Source organism: Orbicella faveolata, unplaced genomic scaffold (assembly GCF_042242905.1).
Source record: "Orbicella faveolata isolate gen_17 unplaced genomic scaffold, um_ofav_v1 contig_2, whole genome shotgun sequence".
In the NCBI taxonomy this organism is placed as follows: Eukaryota; Metazoa; Cnidaria; class Anthozoa; order Scleractinia; family Merulinidae; genus Orbicella; species Orbicella faveolata.
Genome location: NW_028301547.1, coordinates 21,452,752 through 21,472,506, shown reverse-complemented (window position 1 = coordinate 21,472,506; position 19,755 = coordinate 21,452,752). Strand labels below are relative to the sequence as shown.

General features: G+C 40.4%; 1 pseudogene across 1 annotated transcript; it reads left to right on the top strand.

Moving 5' to 3' along the window:
- Nucleotides 1-23: 23 nt before the first annotated feature.
- LOC110065955 (uncharacterized) lies at nucleotides 24-18,502 on the top strand (annotated as a pseudogene). Its single transcript, XR_016207135.1, has 18 exons — nucleotides 24-246; nucleotides 1,976-2,611; nucleotides 3,228-3,608; nucleotides 4,574-4,964; nucleotides 5,868-5,960; nucleotides 7,101-7,163; nucleotides 7,658-7,711; nucleotides 9,555-9,643; nucleotides 11,234-11,887; nucleotides 12,360-12,734; nucleotides 13,302-13,503; nucleotides 14,097-14,498; nucleotides 14,925-15,032; nucleotides 15,769-15,846; nucleotides 16,285-16,362; nucleotides 16,973-17,017; nucleotides 17,168-17,227; nucleotides 17,679-18,502. The product of XR_016207135.1 is annotated as an uncharacterized LOC110065955 (transcript).
- The last annotated feature ends 1,253 nt before the right edge of the window (nucleotides 18,503-19,755 follow it).

The window sequence follows — 19,755 nt, the reverse complement described above, 5'->3', positions numbered from 1 at the left end:
TGGAAGGATTCACGCTGACCTAATTGTTTCTCACACTTTTAATTGGCCAATTGCGCGAAGATAATATTTGTCGTGATTGCTGCTGTGTTGAGCCGGCCGTGCTTCTAAGCTCCAACAACCCGCGAAATGCTTTTTTCCGAATGAACTTTGAACAATCGGGTAGTATGGACGCATCGAGCAGAATCCTCTTCTTTATCTTGTGTGCTGCTTCTTTTGCTGAAGTTCTGTGTTTTGTTCACACCACAGGTAAGGTAATACTGACCGTATTCACCAAATAAGCGCTGTTGAAGTATAACCCAGCGATGCCGATATAACATAGAACGTCTTGTGAGTCTAGATAGTCAGGGCGGAAAGACGAAGCTCAGGTGAACATGCTTGATTAAAATAGCTTCGAATTAAATGTGACAATAAGTAAATGGCTTGCGCAATATACCGGCCAGATGATAACTTTGAGACCTCTATTTTGAAAACCAAAAACGCAATAAGCATGCTTTTACAATAAATATCAACTCTTTGACGTTCTTTCTTTCCGTATTAAACGGGAAAACTTGGATTGCTAAGTCAACATTATTTACCGTCTTTAGAGGCAGATTTATTTCGGTGCCATCTTGAAGCAACTGAGGCCAAATTAGAGGGCAGTGTTGTGCATCTGATTTATGATATAAACAGAAACCATTACTCCACACAAGAGCAATGATTATAAACGATAACTTCATTTAACCGTATTACGTCTCAATATTGTTCAAACCTCCTTACATTCTAGTAATAGCGTTATCTTCTTAGCTTTATGGACTAGAATCCATATTCTAAAAAAACAATTATGTAAATGACCTCTACAGGCCTAGAATATTTTCAAAGCCGCCTCTCTGTGTTTTTTTTTTTTTTTTAATTTGTTTCGCTACATACATTGAGCTTCGATACGAGAATATAAAGAGCCCCTCAGAGATTTTCTGAGTGTAGTCTCTCCAAAGTGGTGTTCATGGATATGTTTGCTAATCTTTTATATAAGTAATATTTGTCCAACTTTTACAATAGCAGGTTTGGGGTTTTGAAACAAAACTGGCTGTGCGCCATAGCAGGCCAAAATCTGACAAGGTGCTACTAAATCAGACAGATATAATTTTGGCTTGGAAAGGTCGTGGATTTCCGGCAGTTACGTAATACTTAAATTGTTGAATACTTAACTTCGTTTCCTCGCTTAAATTGGGTGCTTAGCTCGAGGAACCATCAGAAAAAGGATTAGGGGTTAGGCTGCAATATTCAGAACAACCCGTTCCGTGAAGAATTACGAAGGACGTGGCTATTGCAGCTATCACACTGTGATAATTGAAATCTTTCCACTTTTAGAAGAGACAGCTGACACCTTAGCGTCTTTAAAACTGATCACGCTTCCAATGTGTCAAGAGCGGGGCGTGCAAGTGATGAAATCATGACCATGTAGGTTTTTACTCTCTGTGAAAGCTCTGTTGAGTTTTTGGCTACAAATATAAGCACTTCATTGTGTACTGTTCCAAAATTAACTGTATTCATACTATGCGCACTGTATTATATTAGTTCCAAGGTCGATATAGATGTATATAAAATTCTCATCCGTTTTAATCTTTTGGGATGAATATAAAACTAGATGATGTACATGTAAATCATGAATTCAGAGGGCCAAACAGCGCAGTAATATTTAAACCGCTTGGATCGAACTCGTTTGTTGTTTCAGGGAGGCACGTGCCAAACGTCACTTCAACACATTTATATTTCCTACTTGAAGTGGTTTGAACACTCAAACAAGGATTTTAGTCCACGAAACGAAAATCTCAGCTTAATACATGCGCAAGCTGGGGGTCTATACCGGGGTTTACATCTACCGCGGGTCACGCAACTGAAGAGGGGTAAAAATGACAAAGATAATAACATCTATAATATGGCTATTAACCGATTATCTAAAGTCTTGAATATGGCACCATATGCTTTTTCTACTCAGCATCCTCTATGTGGCCCGCCGACACGTATGCCCTACCAATGGCAGACTCGGGATGCCCCGAGGGTGGTGGATTTACCTGGTACACGGGACACCGAACCGAAGAACTAGAAAGGGATCAGAACCGAAACAGGCATTCTCCGAACATCCACCTGAAGACAAAAATCGGAAAACCAGAAATAAAGCGTTACTTCTGCGTGAAAAACTCGACCGAGGCAGACGAAGGAAAGCCTAAATGGCCAAACGGAAAGTACTGTATTTATAAGAAAGGTGACCTTTGTCCACCAGATTTCCACAAGGGATCTGTTCTTTGGGACGACGACAACGGAAACAACGGTTCCAACCGCAATAGCAAAGGTGGGGAACTTCCCGCTGGACTTTACAACAAGGATACCATGATATATTTCTGTTGCATGACGACGGGATCTGTCGAGAAACGGGTTTCGCTTCCAGTCAATAAGCCATTTTATCTACTAGCGTTCGAGTCGACCACTTGTCAAGAGGTCCAGGGAGCCGTGTATTCACTGGAGCACGTGGTGTTTGATACAGAGAATACCAACAATCAGGACGCAAGAGCTTATCCTTACCCATATGGTGCTAATCTAAGACAGCCCACGATTTATTACTGTTACTATCGAGGTAAAGCTTTCGTTCTCGTCTTTCATAAACAGAGTGACAAGAACACTACTTATTATCACCATTAAACACCTATTAAAACCTGTAACAACTCTTGAAAGTCGTGGAAGGGATACTTTTGATCGAAGAGCGATTTTAAGACTCATTTCTAAGAATCAATTTCAAAACACCTTTTTTAGCCATTTTCAGCAGATTTATACAATCTCACTGTTTGCACCCATCCATACAAGTTCAAGTTAATCCTTTTCTGAAAACTCCAAGAGCAAGACGGATAATTATTTTTACATAAAATCAGTACATATATGAAATAAGCTGGTCACAAAGAGAAAAAATAAATTCATTTAACCCATTAACCATTTAACATAAAGTACAATCAATGTGCAGACCCTCTATTCTTACTGCATGAAATGGCTGAAAGACCAAACCCTTCAAGTAGCCAAAGCCGAGTTTTATTGTTACTTGACAGCAACAGAATTAGTTGTTAACGTGCACAGATAACTGAAGTCCGAAAGAAAAAGGTCACTGGTATGACGCGCAAGATTAAATTTGATGTTGGACTATATTTTACTGGAAAACTAAACAAGTAACGCTGACGTTTTTCATGTTGATATTCTCCTAGAATGCAAGTGGAACTTTAATAAGTCAAGTGGCGTATTTGCCTCGCCATATTACCCAGAAAACTACCACAACTTTCAAGATTGTCAGTGGAACATCACTGCACCTAAAGGCTACGTAATACAACTACGATTCGGAGTCTTCGAGCTGGAATCCAATCCTTACTCGTGTGGAAATAGCCGGTGCAGCTGTGACTATGTGGAAGTCAAGGAAGAGTCAGTGAAGGCTGACGTCACTACTCTTGGAAGATATTGTATGACGAAATTGCCGCTGCCAATCATTCAGTCATCTACCAATAAAATGATGGTAACGTTTTATTCTGATCACGTGATATCGGCAAAAGGTTTCAACGCATCTTACACATCAGTTCCAGCTACAGTCAAAGGTATAATTAGCTTAAGGACGTTCGCACTAATTGTTTCTGTGCATCTTTACTGCGCACGCAAATTCACACGTCACGTCATGCATGAGAGCGCGCGCTAAGCAATAAAATGAACAATGATGGGGCAGATGGCCATTGCTATAGCTTTTCCTGGATTTAACGATCTTGGACGTTTGGTGACCCCTATTTTTTTTTGATGGATCATTTTCTCTACCGATTTTCTACGTTTAGCGAAAAAATGAAGAAAATCTATTGACTAGAAGTACAATAAGTTTTTGCAAAATGCACCATCGAATTCCGTTCTTTTTAGCTCTTCGTTTCAGTATCTGTGCACGCGACGGTTTCAAATGCCTTTTGAAGAGTTAAGTTTTGTGAAAACGTTGGTAACATTTGGAATTATTTACGCAACAGACCCTACAAAATATGACTAAGATCGTTTGCCTCCGTTGACTCACCTTCCATATTTTTAACTATAAACCCCTGTAGACCATGCTGAATTACGTGCGCCAATTTTTCAGAATCAAGGTTGTTTCCACACGCTTTATCTCTGAAACGAAGTCGGTGACCCTCAGACACAAGTGACTCATTATCTGACTGCAGTAAAATTTAAAAAAAAAATCTATCGACTGGAAAATTTTCGCGCGAACGTCCTTAAATGTCTAGTGTTTCATGCTTAGCATTGCAGGAACAATTACTGTTTGCTACACTGTAGTTATACAATTTTTTTCGTACCTCGTATGAACGCGAAGGCGTTGTCTTAATATAGGCTTCTCCGTTTCAAACCAGTTAGTCTCATGTCAACTTTCATCAGCCTGATTTCTCTTTGCCTGACGAAGAGCTATCTAACGCTCGAAAAGTTAGCTTCACAAAATCGCTACGACGGTTAATTTACCTTTACGATATTCAAGTTGATAAGTAGTTAAGTGTCCAATCGAAAGCTGACTTGCTATTTTTCCGGCTGGTATCAGCATCTCAACAGCTGACGTGGTGGTCCCTGGAACACAAACTTACTTCTACAAAAGGTCCAGCCTTTACTACCGAACCTATTCAAGCTACACACAGCACAACAATGGATAAAAGTAGTAAGAAAAGAAAGAGTTTATCATCCAGTGATCTGTCGAAAACTCCGGAGGGAAAACAAACAGAAAGACGCGAACTTACGTCCGCGAAGCCAACAAACAGCAAGAAGGAAGAGAAGACAGCAGAAAACACTCACAGGGTACAAACATCCAAAGATGTGGAGCCACATTCAAACGTCGTTACTAGCATCCCATTGAAGTACATAATTGTCGCAAGTGGCTCTTTTGCTGTGCTTGTTTTCGCACTTTTGCTCTTGGTGTACCATCTTTTCAAGAGAAGGTACGTACACAATATAATCGCTACTATCTCAATTCACCATATAGATTTTAAACACCGGATTCTACCTGAAACATAACTAATAATTCCAATGTACCTAAGCTGTATGTTTATCGTTGACCGAGTAAATGCTGTTTAATTTCTGCCATCGAGGTATTTACACAGAATCAATTTTTTGCCGTTTTAGAGGCTATTTATCTGTTTATAAGGGTTAGTTTTCGGTGATTTTCGCGGATAACGACTCAAAAATAAAAGGTTGTCGGACAATGTTGTTCTGGGCGTTTATTAATTACGTTCTAGAAAGTTCTAATGATATGTTCAAGGAGCCTAATGACAATCTGTTCAAACTAAAGAAATTTCAAAATGAAACTTTCAGTAATCAGCTGGGACACTATTCCTCTAATCATCTATTCGTTAGATATTCAGCTCAATCATGACGCACGCAATTCGTTAGAAAATGGAAGGGAACGGAAGTAAACGTGGAAATGACGTTAAGAGGATTTTTTTTTTCGAGAAATTAAATTTATTTTACGAAGCTGGTACCTTTTTCATATCCCGGCATTTCAAAAAATGGTTGCTTCCAGGTCCGTAGCGTGAACCAAATGCTTAGTGCGGGCTTAGTTCCTGCTATAGAGTACGTAACAAAGTATGGTGGTCCGGGGGCATGCTCCCCCGAGAAATTTATGCATTTTTATAACCTCAGGAACGCTATTTTAGAAATTCTGGTAGAACTTCTGCCCTATTGTTGAAGCCGTCAATAAGGTAATATTTTGAGCGGCGCTCCTTTAAACACCATTTATTTCTGCCCCCCTTTTGTCTGGCATGACCCCCCTGAATCCCACCAGCCCCCCTACTTTATGCTTGGCACGTTTATCTATGGTTGACTGACATATCTTTCTTTGACAGACATCGTCTCCGTACAAAACGTGCTCAAAAGGGTAACCAGAATAACTCTGTGAGAGAATCAGGTGAACTCAGTGCTCCAGCATCTGCAATCGTGTAGGTATTATGTATGAAGATAGATGCAAAGACAGCACGTGCTCATGACCACGCCTTTTTAAGAAATACATTCATATTTCAACTGCACAGACCGGATTACAGGCTGTTGGTCTTGACTGTTTCCTTGGGTTTTAACGACGAGAACGACTTTGAAGTCTTGTTTCACCTTTGCATTCCTGTAACTTGAAAACTCCAATCTTTGTAATTTTAAACCAATCAGAATTGGGATCAAAACGCTACTTCTCAGAGTAGACTCAAGAGGATCGCGATCGTCTGTTCGAGACAACCACAAGTCTCTGGTTAGAACCCTTCTCAAATGTTGGAAGATCTCTGATTTGAAAAATTCTCCTTCGGCAGGATTTTTCCGGGGCAGATTTCCAGCGAGTAAAGCGAAAGTAGTACCAGCATAGAGGGTGTCAGCAGCTTTGGCTCCCTTGTTAAATTAAACCATGACAAAGGTACAAGCCCGCCATTTTTGTCCTCAAGGTCACCAATGTCGACGCGGCAAACTTCCGCGGGAAACATATAAAATGAGCCATTACTGCAGAATTTTCTCGGAGGGACCACGCATAACTCATCTTTTAAGGCGAACCATGTCTTCTGCTGATCTAAGGATGGCGAGAAAATTAGATGAATCATTGTCAGAACGGCGAGAGAGATCGCTGGAGCGATCCACGAAGAATGGATCGCTTTTTGCACGCTTCCCGAATTCATATTTACCGCGAGAAAAGATTATAACCAAAAATAGTCTGATCCAATTTAGTGTTAGTCTCCTCCGCAGCCGTTTTTGGGGATGTCACGCAACGCTCCCCCAGTTGCATGACATCCCAAAAAACGGCTGCGAAGGAGACTAATTTAGTGTTAGCTAGAAATTAACTCGAGATATCTGCTAAGTTTCACCAGCTGTACATTTCAATATTGACAAAGGCGGTTTTCCCCTGTTCAGAAGGTGTCCAAAAGAATGTGTAAAAACTGATGTAGGCAACTAACGCTTGCGTGTAACTGGAGACTAGTCTGCGGTCGTTTCTGTAGTAACAAGAGTCCCCGGTGCGTGCATTAAATTCGAGCCTCTGGCTTAGCGTGACACACCGTAGCGAGAACGTCTTTTACGATAGCTCTATCGTATTTTTTCTTCTACAGCAGTGAAATGGAACGACTATTCTCCGCAGACAAGCAAAGCGATAATCCCATCTACGACAACAGGTAACCTGAATCTGGAACGAACTCCAAAGCAAACCTTGATGAGTTAAAACATTCACATCTATTTTGTCTTAACAAAATCCGTTAGCAGTACATGAATTATCTATTTTTTTCTGCAGATAATTCTATTATCTTCATTTTTACTGGGAGAAACCATCCCGTTTTTGGGGCTCCCATAAAGCGTATCTTTTGTGGTTTAAAATTACTGGCTTGATATCGCATACCGTGTGCCTGGTGTACATACCGTGCAGGACCACTTACAGGGTTACTCCGGTAACAAACATTAACAGGCTTTTTATGACAGGAACGAATTGACTGCTCACCTATCAAAATTCTCAATGATTTTCCCGTCAATTTTATTTGGGAGCCCCCTCTCCTCGCCGCGGGAGAAAAACTTAAAGGATAGCTCCAATCCTGGTTTTGAGTTAGTTACGGCATAAAATAAGAGTAACATACGCCATGATTCGATCCTCATTTTTTTGTTATTTGTCTTTCAGACTTGTTGGAACGAATTCGAAAGACCAGTTTTCTGAAAACCCTCTGTATGAAAGGTGAGTTGACCCAGTGCTGAGAATTATTCCAGATTAACAACGCCGTTAAATGATCTTCGAGGAGAATACATGCTACTTTGCTTTAAATGATTGTATTTTCTGACTCCGAGCGAGCAAATATCTGAAAAGCATTAGGGAAAATTTTGATGCCGTCCGCGACCGACCGGCACGCGATCCGACTTTAATCTGCGGTAAGGCGTAAGTTTCTCACGTAATTTCTGTCAACATATTCTTATTAGTTTTTCCTATTCTACAGGCCGTAATGAAGGAATGGAGAGAACACGCTTAAGGCAAACGAAAGACCATCCGACCTAATGAGCCAATAACAGAAAAGACAACAGGATCATGGCCGAGAAAGCCAAGACGACTTTGGTCAACCAATCGCCTTACCATTTAAGACTTTAGGATTTCGAGCTAACTAGAAAGTTTCTTCCCAAACAAGCTAAGGAATGCTAACCTGTAACAACCTACATTTCGCAATAATGTTTACTTAAACGTCATGTTACAGGTAGATCTTTCGTCATAAGGGCTTTGCGCTCTCAGATCCAAAGGTAATTTCATGTACTTTCATTTTCTACATCATTTTGACTTAGAGTTAGGGTTAGTCCATTTGCCATTTCTTAGCCTGACCGTCGTCATTTTGACGGACAGAAAAAAAGAATGGGTCAGAAACGAGTTATTATTTTAATTAGTAGTGAAATGGCTTAGATTTGAACTACTTGAAAAGTAGTTAAAGGGTCACCGTGGTCGAGCGCATTTTTTGTAAAAACTCTCCTTAGTGTCTAATATGTAATTATGTTGTTTATCATAATTCTTCAGGCTCAAAGTTGCTGTAAAATGTATAGTACTTTTTCTGTTTCATGTAAAATTTAGATTTTTGCCTGTTTGTTGTCTAAACAAAAGGATAAGAAAAAAAAAAAAAAGAATAAAATAATGAACGTCTACACTTTATTTCCACTGAAATCAATCTATTTTCGCTTGAAGACTACAATGGCAAATGGTCTGCAGGTGCTGGCTCCCCTGTCAGCCTTTGATGACGTTCCGTGAGTTTATGTTCTGCCATCATCTACCAAGATCTAGAGACTCCATCCTTCCGCTTCATTACTCCGGGGGGCGGGGGGGGGGGGCACTCCCAGAAAAGTTGGGTGGGGGTCTGCGGCCGACTTCCTAAAGCCCTTACCCTATTTATGACCAAAATCTGCGATTTTTGGTACCTTATTTATGACCTGACCAAAAATTCGATGCCCTATTTATTACCGTTGCAGCTGGCACAATTGCCCTAAAATAAGTTATGAAGTGATGGTCTTATTGATAATGATGAAAAAGCAGCTTCTTCTAAGAAACATACCCAGTTCAAGACTAGAGTGCTAAAACCATACCGTATTTAAGACCAAAATGGCCAAAATCGATACCCTAATTATGACCAAAACGGCTGAAAATCCCTACCCTTTGGGGCCGCACATACCTATATGGCCCATATAAAGGAGTACCCCCCCCCCCCCGGGAGTCCTTGCTATAACGCAAACACCGCCGTAAATTGCACATAATTCGAACTCGAAATAACCGTGGACCACTTGCACTTGAACCTGTTTCTAATCAGTCTCACACCATCGTGTTACTTGTAAAACTAGTTTTTATACGCTGAAATGTTTCTTTTCCAAACTGCATGCATGACAACCGACAATAGCTAACTGACGATAGACAAATGTGAGCTGACATTTGCACTCTCGCTAAGACACTCGTGACTCTTGAAGACCGCTCTATCGATCGCCAAATTAATTTTCGTGCTCCAAGTAGGGATCAGTTATCTCTTTAACTTTAGTTCCGGCTGGAAACTGTAAAGCATGTCTTACTCAACAAAGAGGTCTTACAGACTAGTGGTTTGTTGCAAGATTTTTGGAGTGATGCTGTTCAGCTGTTTATCTACAGAAGGTGCGTGTTTCAACTTGTTTTTGTCCGCATGTACTGTCGGGGATACTTACCCAGAGGTTTGGCTGGAATATGGCGTAAAATTCTTAGAAAGCTCTCACCTAATTTAGGCTATAAATTTAAATCAAAAACTTATGATTTTAGTGGTCTCACTCGAAGAGTTTAAAAGTCCACAACCTTAATTTATCAGTGACAGTTCTCCACAGTTTGTTTTTCTTTCTCAATTTTTTTAAGTAAGAGTGATCTGTCCTTGGGGCGCGTTTCTCGAAAGCCCCGCAAACATTTCGGGCCCGTAAAGCCAGTTTTAGTTCATGTGTATCTCAAAACGGAGAAGAGTATACAACCTCTTTTCATATTAAGAATACGTCAATAAAAGAGCTCTGTAGTCATAAGGTTCGAAATTTTGCTGCGGTTTTCCAGATGCGAAAACCTATCGGGACCTTCCAGAAATGGGCCTCAGGTCTGGATAATATCAGTCGAAATACCCCTCCATAACAGACCTGGGGAAATCTGGCCTTTGTTCACCTGGCTTTTTAACAAAAACTCTCTCAAGACCAGGACATTGCTAGGGAGGCCAGTGATAGATAAAGTGTAATCAAATATATTTACCATTTATGCTTGATATATAAAGCAAGAAACGTATTGCATTAAATTTTGAAAGCTAGTCAACAGAGGTAGTTTATATACGTTTAAAAGAGTTGTTTATCATCACTCAAAGACATTTAAACAATGTTATCCAAATTGCCCACACGTTATTTATTGAAACGACACTGAAAGAATATACAGCGTCATACGTGTCAGGCCAAAATGGCAATCTTAATAACCATGAAACAAGACCGAATATAAAAAAACACATTCAGGGCTAAAAACAGCTCTAAAAGAAATATCTTTATTGCCTATGAAAACATGTAGCAGCCGAGTAACGCCCCCTCCCCCGCCCCCCCCCCCCCCCTCCTCGTGGACGCACGGGTCCACCCGCGTAATCGAATCAATAAAGAAATGTCTGTTCATTTAGTATTTAGTTTCTAAACTAGGGTTGTGCCTAAATCCTACCGTTCAGAAGGACAACCGAGGAGTACTAAGAGCGAGTTTCCGAGTCGAGCAGTTTTCGGAAATTGTCGGCTATTCCAATATGGCGGACTATACCAATCACATAAATATGCGAATTGCCAGTGGTAAAACTATGTTGATCAACAAGACAAGTACGTTCTTATTCACTTGACAAGTTAAGAATAATGTGTAGAGAGTAAAGTAGTTGTCGTAAATATGTAACTTGAGAACTTGAGAACTACTTGAGTTACTCTGTAGTTTCCCTGGAGAAAGCCCAAATCATTCGTTTAAATAAATTCAGCGTAAACTTTGTTTACTGAGTGCCAGTATTTAACACAAAGAATCGAAATAAGACGGGAAATCCCTTTCAAAAATCAGGGTGGTGCTCGTGGTACCTTTTGGGGGATGCTTTCGCTGGATCAGTTCCGCTTAGTGCCGGCTAAAGTATAAAATGACCGCTGACTTTCTTTCTGCCCGCATCAGTGTCTGTTTGTATGCAAGAGATTCGATCGTCAATTTGTTACTCTTTCGCTTCTGTTTCAGTTGCCAGCCATACTGTCCAATGGCCGTCAGGAAAATATGGGCTACCAATGGCTAATTCGGGCTGTCCTAAGGCCAACGGTTTCTCTTGGGAGACTGGCAACATTTATCAGGATTTAGAGGACGACAAGAGCCTGACTCAAACTTCCTCGAGCTTTCATCTCAATGCCACGGTTTTGAGTTCTGGTGATGTTAGCCGGAGTTTCTGTTTTAAGATGAACAAGTCTGCTACTGTTGATAACAGTAGATTTCGTTGGCCTGCCGGTCAATACTGCATTTATAAGAAAGGAGCCAGCTGCCCTAAACTTCTACAGGATGGATGGGTCTTGTGGGACGACGAGAACGGTAAAAATGGGGCAAACTTAAATTTCCAGTCCGGCACTGTTCCTGCTGGAAGTTACAAACAAGACACAAAAATCAACTTTTGTTGTCAAACTTTTGGATGGGTTAGCGACCCTATCGAATTGCCCATTGAATCGCCTTTCTATCTTATTGCCCACAACAGTAAGGATTGCCAGGAGGTTCTAAAAACTATTCACACACTGGAATACATTCGTTATGATACAGAAAATGATATGAATCATGACAAATAGTCTCATCCTTATCCATATGGTGCGGATTTGAGCATACCTTACATTTACTATTGCTATTACCAAGGTAACTCATAAATAATTCATCGCGTTTAAACAATGAAATCATCAGTGACCGTGGTGGTGTTTGAAAATCTGATCTTAATTAGCATAGAGATTTTTAGAATTTTATTTCTTTATTTTCTCCTTAGTTTGAGTTCCGATTAAGGGGATATTTCAAAGACTCAAGACAGTGTTTGACCGCATTTCCAAACACCTCGAAGTTCATCAAAAATACTACGTATCTTCAACTATGGAGTTGAATAAATGATTTGTTTTGACCTAAACATATATGTTACCAAAACCATTTTTCACCTTTCAAATAGTCGAGATTATTTCTCTATCTTAGTCCGTTACCGCGTCGTCCCAACCGCGTTTGCACCGGATAGCAAGATTTGTTCTGTATCGGCCAAACATGTTACCCTGTGCCACTTAATATGAGAAGTTGCCTGTCCTTTCAAAAACAGGACTTCGATTGAATTACTTTATTCATTTTATAGCGTGTAGATGGACTAAAACGTCATTAACAGGATCCTTCTGGAGTCCCAGCTATCCAAACACGTACAAAGACAAGGCCTGGTGTGAATGGTACATTAATGTTCCGTGGAACTACATCATCTCAATAACTTTTCTCGACTTCCGCCTCGAGATGATCGACATGTGTGTCACCGCCAACTGTGATTGTGACTACGTGGAGGTGCAAGAGAATTTTTCAAATGGCACTTCGGCTATTGTGGGGAAATACTGTATGGGTGTGGCGTATCCACATGGTGTTATTAAAACGAGAAGCAACAATGTTACCGTCACGTTCCGATCTGATTTCACAGTAGGGAGTGCAGGATTCAAGGCTCGGTATGACGCCATTCACGTTACAGGTAAGGATTGTAAACTCTCATTTAGATCAGTTTTAATTTGAAACACCAATTTGCTTTGAGTTGCTTATCGATTAGTACGCTCGCTATGTTAAAGAGTCGGTCCTACAAAAGTGAAAAAAAAAAAAAAAATAAAACAAAAAAATAAAAACACAAACAAACTAAAATACAAGCAAACAAGCAAACTGAAAAATACAAAGAAACAAACAAAAGAACACAGTGCTGATTAAATTAGAGTTTGACCTAATGGATCCTGGATTTTGATAACATACAAGCTACCTTGTTGGTTTGGGAGTACAAAAGAATAAAATAAAATATATAATGTAAGCCAGACGGGCTCAGATTGATCCAGTGAAGGATTTCTGTTTGATATATACCCCATGTACTTGCTCTGATTGAATGGTTTCGTGGCTTACATGAGGCATGCATAGATACGACCCTTGCCGACGGGTCGGATTCACCTGAACTTTAGAATTCGATCTTGTTTGCATCAGGCTTAGTTTACTTTAACACGCACTAGCCTTTTTTCTTTAAACATCACTTTAATTTATTACTGTATATGCTCAACAGCACCGACTAGTCTTGGCAGCACAACAAAGGGGACTCAGGCAACCTCACCGACAGCCGTTTCCGTTGTGAATCCTGCAACATTTCCATTAACTGGTCCAACTATCGAAGGCACAACTAATGGCAATAGCTCATCTTCTAGTACCTCTAGCAGCGACAGTAATACAACAGCAGCAGGATCCACAACATCGAACAGCATTACAACGACAGCAGCAACCAAAACATCGAACCACACTACAACAACAGCAGCAACCGCAACAACATCGAACAACACTACAACAACAGCAGCACCTACAACATCAAACAACACTATAACAACAGCAGCAACCACAACATCGAATAACACAAGTACAACAACAGCAGTAACCGCAACAACATCGAACAACACTACAACAACAGCAGCACCTACAACATCAAACAACACTATAACAACAGCAGCAACCACAACATCGAATAACACAAGTACAACAACAGCAGTAACCACAACTACATCGAACAACACTACAACAACAGCAGCACCTACAACATCAAACAACACTATAACAGCAGCAGCAACCACAACATCGAATAACACAAGTACAACAACAGCAGCAACCGCAACAACATCGAACAACACTACAACAACAGCAGCACCTACGACATCAAACAACACTATAACAACAGCAGCAACCACAACATCGAATAACACAAGTACAACAACAGCAGTAACCACAACTACATCGAACAGCACTACAAAAACTGCACCAACTGCAACATCGAAAGGGAAAAGCCAACAAAAGAGAGAAACATGAAAAGCCAAAACCCAACAACTCTAGCTGGAACCTCAAGCAACAAACCAACCTCTGAAGTACTGGCAGCCACCACAAAACCGAACGATACAACGATTGTTCCATTTACAAACGCTTCCTCCACAGAGACCTCTTGGACAACTGGGGAGGAAACTAGTGCCAGGCCTAGCGAACCCACAGGGGAGCCCTCAACTACACGACCTGCCACTGAACTACACATTTTACCAACCGGACCGAGCAGTGGAAAAGAGTGGACAACTACCACAACGGCAAATGAAGATGGCGTGCAAAGAGTTAGGAATAAAAATCCAGGCACTGCAAGCAATGTTCACGTCATTGTTGCTGTGACTGTGTCCTTGATTGGGATATCTGTACTTGTGGCAGGATCAACGTTTTGCCTTTGTAGAAAACGGTAAATTGTAAGATAGAAATTTTTCCCGCCCATTAAATAGTTTTGTAGTTTTTCTCCGCGATACCTGCAAGTGCGATAGAAACAGTTGATTTTATTTTTCGGAGAATCCAAATGTTTCTCCAAGTGGAGCCTTGGGAAATATCAAGATACGAAGGAAACCAGTCGCAAAGTAATTTTTCTGTAGTACAAAAACGACATAAGTAGATTTCAATAAGAAAACTGCGGTCGCCAGTTCATCTTCGAATTCGTGGGGCGCTGAATGTTGCCGCTCTGAGACTTCCGCGGGAAACAGTTTCATTGTTGGTCATATGGTCTCCAAGTACACAACGAGAGCGTGCAGTGTTGTATATCGGGGAAAAAATTGTTGTGTGATATATTTTAATCGTTGTTATATTAATCAGTTAGGACTTTATGTCAATATTACAGGCAATTAAAAAGAAAGCAAACAGACCGAGACAGGCTGAGTGTTGCCTTCAAAGCGACTGAACGAAAAGCAGGAGTTGCAAACGGTGTTCCAAATATTTACGGCAGCAGGTAGGTATGGCAATTTGGGAAACCTCTCTCTCGAAGTGTTAAAAACTGTCACCTGATGATGAATTGCCCTCGATGGCTGGTGATACCTCAATACGGGCCGAGGGTAGCCTTGCTAGAGGGTCGTACAGGGGTATTCTCGTGATTCGTGATTAGCTGATTTGATTTTCCCTGAAACGTGAATTTAGGAAATTATTTTTCGTGACTCGTGACCTGAAGGTTTTGCGTGACCCGTGGAGAACTTGAATTTAACCGATATTCGTGATTTTACCGCTCTACTCTACGTGATTTTGAGACGCAAGTCCTCCGAACGGTTAGGGTCGTCTATCAAGAGTTACTTAGGTATGCGATTTGCAATATGGAGCCTTGACTTAACCATTCGCGATTTTGCTTTCTTCAAACACTGTTTCTAGTGTAAAAACAGGTTATTACAAAGAGTATTTTTACTTGCCTATTTTCGTGATTCGAGAAAACGAAATTCTTATTTCTGTGATCCGTGATCCTCAATTTTTTCCGTTCGTGAACCGTGCCAGAGACCCCCCCCCCCCCCCCCGGGAAGACCCTCTTGCTAAATTTCATGGAGTCCCTATAGATGACCATGTCTTAAATTGCGCAGAATAGTTAGTACTCAGCCTCCGTTGACTAAAAGTTTACTCATTATAAAGCGCAAAAGGTACTAGATAAAAGATCACTGTTAGGCGACGTATTTGTTATTAATTGTTTTCGTTGTTGTTTTCAGTAAAGAAAATGCAGAAGAGGAACATTACTCTTATATCGAACACAAGAAGGAAGAACTCAACATTTTATACGACAACAGGTACTAGCTTTCACCTTAAAAAAACAAACAAACGAACAAACAAACATGCAAGTAAACGACCAAACAAACAAGCAAACGATCAAAATCAAACAAAATATGGAGAGCAGGGATGATACAATGGGGACGACGTTCGCCTCCCACGATTGTGGCCTGGGTTCGAATCCGAACCCGGCGTCCTGTGTGGTTTGTCTTTCCTTGTGCCGAGGGTTTTCTTTGGTTCTCTGCTTTTGCACAACCCCCCCCCCCTCCCTTTTCCTTCCTCCCTCCTTAATTCCAGCACTTCTAAATTCTGATTCGGTCAAACAGCTGATTGGATGAAAATTCAGTACATATGCCACTCCTAATTCCTTTTTGCTTCTTCGTTATTATTATATTTCATAATACTTAGCACTGACAGAGTTTCCAAGTGATCTTATCATGTGATCGTTTTCAAAACAGGGCGTTTACGTACTCCGATGAGATGTTTGAGGTGGATGACGAAATCAAAGAGAGTGGCAATCCACTTTACTCCAGCAGGTTTAGTGCAAACTACTGTAAAATTCTGGTTATAGCTTGGTTTTCCTCTCTCTTAGACGCTCTCGAAGAATCACGAATCCCTTTCTCCCAAGCAGAAACAGCACCCACATTAGCGAGTACCCTGAAAGTTACGTGTCATGGTGTGAAGTCCACAGAGGTCATACGTCCTGTGCATGTGCAATTCCGTCCTTAACCGACACTTGCAGAAGTCTCAATTCTTTGGAGCCTTCACTTTTAAACCAAATTAAAAGAAAAACTTTGCGCGCCGCACACGCTTAGAGAATTGAAATTATGTTATATGTTATGATATCCTATGATATGTTATGTTATGTTATGTTATGTTCTGTTCTGTTCTGTTCTGTTCTGTTCTGTTCTGTTCTGTTCTGTTCTGTTCTGTTCTGTTCTGTTATGTTATGTTATGTTATGTTCTGCTATGCTACGCTATGCAATGATATCTTATGTTATGTTATGTTATATTGTTGGAATTTGCATAGAATGCCCTTAGTTTATCCTCCCTCAAATGGTACTTGTCCATCTTGTTGGAATAAAGAAAATGAGAGTATTTCCAGTGTCATACATATTTCACACTCTATTTGTATCCTTTTTTCAGCTTTGAAACTGAGCAAGATGGAAATCGAAACATTTTGTACGAAAGGTAAGTACATACCTCTTTTTATTTTATCTATATCTCCAATATATAGTACGTAAATCGTGATCAGAATGTTACTCGTGCCATTATTTTTATCCGCCAGGTTCATTCATAGCATGGAAAATATTTAATGACTCAATTCCAATCTCGTTTCAGCATGGATGAGGTCTCACAGAATATAATCGAAGCCGAAGCTGTTAACCCAGTGTATGAGAGGTCGGTCTGGTTTCTGCTTTGGTTATTTTAAAATATAATTTGGTTAATAGCATAAATATAGAATCATTACACACGTGACAGACTTGAAATTACTAATGTCACATGGTTTGCTGGTCATTTGGGTTTGTAGTTATTAACATGATATTCGCGTTATGGGATAATGTAAGCAAAAAGTTATTTATAATGTAAGTATGTAAAGGACTTATCACCTCGATCGAAATTATTTCTAACTCTGATTTTTCTGTCTCACCCTAACCCTATAAAAATAATAATAAACATAAGTCTTAATTTTTCCGGAGAGACAGAGCATATTTAAGAAAAGCTATCAGCAATATAGTTTTAAAGAAATGTTTTCCAACAACCAAACTTGAATACAAGCTCGTGATTTGCAACACTGAACAACTATATCAGTACAATATACACTCTGTTTCCTTTCTCTGTTTCCTTTCAGATTTGATTAGGACAGAGAGAATTAGTGCAGGATCACGTTAAATTACTTCAACAGCCTGGAACAACATCACATCCATTTTGAAGACAATGCCAGCAGACTTGCTTTTGAAAATTGCAGAAGGCAGCTTTAGATATATCGATATTTGGCAGAATGTAGTCCAAGAAGAAAGTACCCGGTCTGTTGGTTCCCTGACCCTGCAACGACTACGAGATCTCTAGATGACTTATCCACTTTGATAAAAAAGATATAAGTTTGTTAATTTATAGGTTTAGATCTTTAATTGGAGAGAGAGAAAAAAAAAGAAAAACATATATGAATGGATTGATGAAAACCGTGTCAATACTTCGCACCATTTCGCCTCAATGCACTTTAATTTCACGACTCCTAAAGGCCTTAAAATTACTCCAAGCGATGACAAAAAGAAAGAAAGAAAGAAAGAAAGAAAGAAAGAAGGAAAGAAAGGAAGGACGAAAGAAAGGAAGGAAGGAAGAAAAAAACAACAACAACAACAAACAAACAAACAAACAAAAAAACAGATAGAACCACCAAGAGAATGAAGTTAGAGAGTGGAGGAAATCAGTCAGTCCAAACTGAGAAGTACGTACTTTAACACAGCAAACCATAATTATACTTGTTCCCCCATCGTTTCAACTGTATCTAGATTTAAAACACTACACCAGTGCCTCCTGAAGAGGTCTTAGGAGAGTGTGGGAGTGGGCTTGTTTCTGAAAAGAGAGATAAGGAGTGGTGTAACCGTGTACATTTAATATAAAAGCTCGTCATTAAAGAAAAGACCTTCAAGAAAACAAAGGTTTATAAAAAGATGTGTTGTTGTATGATATATCAATTATAGTGCATTACAGTAGAACCTCTCCTTACGGAGACCTCTCTAGGTAATGAGGGTAGTCTATTACAGACAGTTTTCCTTGCCCATGCAAAATGCCCATACGCCAGTTCTGTATGAACCGCACTGTAATACGGATCCTCTCTCATTAAACAAGCTACAATCTTGGTCAATTCAAATGAAAAATTAAGACCACCTCCTCCCCCCCCCCCCCCCCCCTCACCCATTTCAATGACGGAAAAATGGCGCCTTTTGGCTTTAGCGGGAGTTCATCATTGATTCAGGGGAGGGTAGTTTTATTTCTTCTCATTTCTTTTATTTCTTTCTTCAAGATGGCTGCTCGGACCGTATATACAGTACTGGGTGAATATCGCCCCATGGTCGATACCATCAAGCCGATCACGGGGCGATATTTTCTCAGTGCAGCCCTAGCCCTCGCGCTCGCTCAATAGACTATATTCGTATTTTCGGTATTGGACTGGATCTAGCTTGTAATGGAGGCTCATGCGGGGAATATCATTAAAAAGGGAATTCGCGTTTGAAGAGACTCCACGCATTGGCTTCAGTTGCAAGCTAGCTCCAGTGCAATATCGGGAATACGAATATGGACTATTATGAACATGCCTATCATCACTGTTCATCACCTATCTATAGCTAACAACACATGATTGCGTTCAAACAGCTCAGTCACGTGCGACACCAAAACCGCAGGCTATGAGTGCCCGAGGTTCGTCCCGGCCCAGCCCGGGCCGGTCTTTAGGATTTCAAATGCCCCACGCCCGAGAAATCAGTGAAGTTAGCAATTAATCAATTCTGCACCAGAAATGTAGCTGAGTACCCTTGAATGGCATGTATAGGTTAGTAAAGCCTCACTCGAAAGAAACACTAGATAGTTTAGTATCATGTTATGGTGTGCCATCGGATCGGAGGAGCCGAATAAGTGTTTACCATTAGCGCCGGTTAAAGCTCTACTGGAAAGTCGCTAGCTCAGTCGTTACGGTGAGAAATGCGTGACGAGGAAAGAGATTGTGTCCGCGCACGATGACGCAAGATTTTACACGAACACGGCTGATACAACAAGTAGGTTTAGATTTCCACGAAAAAAAAAAAAAAAATCACATAGGCACCCCGTCCACACATCCTGCCTTAATTGGCATTATTTTAGCTTTTTGGGCACCAATATAAATCTCAACGTACCCAAAAAGGCACGAGTTTTGCCTTCTAGATTGTAAA